General features: G+C 44.8%; 1 pseudogene; it reads right to left on the bottom strand.

The window, feature by feature from the left end:
* Positions 1-2,064: 2,064 nt before the first annotated feature.
* Positions 2,065-2,958, bottom strand: LOC108540971 (40S ribosomal protein S2 pseudogene; annotated as a pseudogene).
* Between the last annotated feature and the right edge of the window lie 233 nt (positions 2,959-3,191).

Below are 3,191 nucleotides of genomic sequence, written 5' to 3'. Positions count from 1 at the left end.
TAGAGACCCACAGCCTTGGTGAGACAGTCTTGTTTCCCAGCCCACATCACCACTGACGCTCTGCAGCAGCCTTGAGACACAAATAAACCTCAGTGGCAGGCAGTTGTAGCAGTGTGGGCCTTGGGCATCACTCTGTGCTGTGCTGATCTCTGGTTGTGGGCTTTGGGTGTGACTCAGCATTACAGCAGCTGTGGTAGCCATGAGACTGCCAGTCTCATCATTCCCCTATCCCAGGAAGCACAGCACAGACAGAGGCAGTATCTGCTTAAAGGAAGGAGAGGGAAGCAGGCACATGTTGCCATGAAGCCCAGTGCTGGGCCTCACACTGGGCAGAGCACTAAAGTGCCTGATCCCAATCAGAGGACCATAAACAGAATCTCTGGACCTGTCCCAGTCTCATCAGGAAACTTGCAAAACCAGTGGGTTGGAGTAGCTACTTTAAGCCCTTTTCTAGTCCTTTCCGGCCAGAACAACACAGCAACTTTAAACATGTGCAAACCTAGGCTTAGAGCGCCCTCTAATGCTAAAAAGAAGCAGTGACCATAAGAGAACACAATAACCAATCTGCTTAGAATCTGTGAAAGAATAAGCACAAAGCCAGACTGCTGAGGCTGTAATAAATACCTAATCATGTAATGTGCTCATTTGATGCCCACAAGCATCAAATACATTCATAAAACCATGACTTGAAAGCTAAAGCACCAGAGATTGACACTAAAGTGATGAAGATATGTGGTCTCATAGTCAAAGACCTTGAAACATGTGTTTTAAGAAAACTCCAAAGAATATCAGTAAAACATAGAGAAACAACTTGAGATTTTAAAAAGTATTTTTGCAAGAAAATGCCATTGAAATTTTAATAGATATTGCATTAAATATGTGGATCATTTTGGGTAGTTTCAACATATTAACCATATGGTCATCCAATCTGTGAACATTAGAGTCTCTAAGAATATAAAGAAAAATAGTAATTTTTCATACTCTTACACAACAATAAACACAGAACGCTTCTGTGATCAGATGTATGGAGTTCTTTCCACACATCAGAAGCAAGGGATTCTGCAGGGGATTCTCCAGCAGACACCAGCAGGTGTCCTCTAATTCAGCTGAATTCAAACACTTCCTGGAGATAGCATCAGATTCACAGGTTAAGGTCTCCAGCTCACATCCAGATTTGTAACTGGCCTGCCACTTCAGATGCCAGTTACAAATCCGGACCTCTGCAAATTCTGACTGAGCAGCTCTACCTTGGAGTTACCATGACCACGACCTCAGGTTCGAATAACTTGCTATAGGGGCTCACAGAACTCAAAGAAACACGTTACTTATTACTGATTACAAGTAAACACTTTACTGATTTACTTGTTTACCCATTAATTATAAAGAATATTACAAAAAATACAGATGAACAGACAGATGGAAGAGCTATATAGGGCAGGATATTTGGGAAAGAGCATGGAGTGTCCATGCTCTCTCTGGGTGCACCACCCTCTAGAAATCTCCAAGTGATCCTATTATTAGCCATTGTTGATAGTTTTAGTCCCTATCCCCTCCAGGGAGGTCTGGCAGGGGGCTGAACAATCCAACCCTCTAATCACAGGGTAGGTTCCCCTGGCAGCCATGACAATCCTGAGGCTATCCAGAACCCCCGAACTAAGAGTCATCTCATTAGTATACAAAAAAAAAAAAAAAAAAAAAAAAAAAAAAAAAAAAAAAAAAAAAAAAAACTTATCACTTTGTAGATTCCAAATATTTTAAGAACTCTAACCTAAGACATAGGAAAAAAGCAAAGAAGATATTTCTCAATATCACAGAAATGTTTCTATTTATTTGTATCTTCTTTGATTTCTTGTAGCAATACTTTGTACTTTTCATTATATAAATCTTTTGCCTTCTTGGTTACTATTTTCTTAAGCATCTGTTCTTTTCATACTATTATAAATGGGATTGTTTGCTTAATTTTCTTTTCTGATTGGTCATTGATAGTATATAGAAACACAATAGATTCTTTTTTTTTTTTTTTTTCTTTCAGGCTTAATTCACTCTATTTTCTTGTATAAAACCCTATGTTGTAGCCACAGCTGGAGCCTGGGTCCGCTGCACAGAGCTCTGGTGTGGGTCTTGACAAGGTGGTCAGTGAATTCCTGATAGGGAGACTTGGTTAAATACAGTCTCCTTCCAGAGGTCAGGGGTCAGGTAGCTGTAGGTCTTAGAGATGGCATCAAAGGTGGCCTTGGCGAAGTTGCCCAGGGTGGCAGTGCAGCCCCGGGCTGAGGTGTAGCAGTCATGGATACCAGCTATCATGAGCAGCTTCTTGGGCACAGGTGCTGAGACGATGCCAGTGCCCCTGGGTGCAGGGATGAGGCGCACCAGCACAGAGCTGCAGTGGCTTGTCACCTTGCAAGGGACAGTGTGGGGCTTGCCCATCTTGTTCCCCCAGTAGCCCCTGCGCACGGGGACAATGGAGAGTTTGGCCAAGATGATGGCCCCACAGATGGCGGTGGCCACCTCCTTAGAGCACTTAACACCCAGGCCGACGTGGCCACTGTAGTCCCCGAGAGCAACAAAGGCCTTGAACCTGGTGTGCTGGCCAGCACCGGTCTGCTTCTGCACCGGCATAATCTTCAAAACCTCGTCTTTGAGAGAAGCCCCAAGAAAAGTCAATGATCTCAGATTCCTTAATGGGCAGGGAGAAGAGGTAGATCTCCTCCAGGGACTTTATCTTCATGTCCTTGACCAACCGGCCCAGCTTGGTGACGGGCATCCACTCCTTATCCTCGGCCTTGCCTCCGCGAGCTCCGCGGCCTTGGCTCCGGCCCAGCCACGGCCGCGACCCTGGCCCCGGATGCCACTGCCGAAACCTCCGCTGAAGCCACCGCGGTTCTCTACCCCAGGGCCGCCAGGGCCTCCGCACCACCCCCCACCTGCCCCGGCCGCTGCACCGGCCTCGTCCGCCATTACAACAGATTCTTTGTACTGATTTTGTATTCTACAACTTTGCTTAAATCATATATAGGTGGTGCTCCATATCCTTGGGTTCTACCTCTAAGTTTTCAACAACCACAGGTCAGAAATATTAAGACAAAAAATGGATGGTTTCAGCTGTACTGAACACGTACACCTTTTTCTTCTCATTATTCCCTAAATAATGCAATATAACAAATCTTTACATAGTACTTGCATTGTATAAG

Source organism: Rhinopithecus bieti, unplaced genomic scaffold (assembly GCF_001698545.2).
Source record: "Rhinopithecus bieti isolate Rb0 unplaced genomic scaffold, ASM169854v2 scaffold_580, whole genome shotgun sequence".
In the NCBI taxonomy this organism is placed as follows: domain Eukaryota; kingdom Metazoa; phylum Chordata; class Mammalia; order Primates; family Cercopithecidae; genus Rhinopithecus; species Rhinopithecus bieti.
This window is presented reverse-complemented; position numbering and strand designations above follow the sequence as displayed.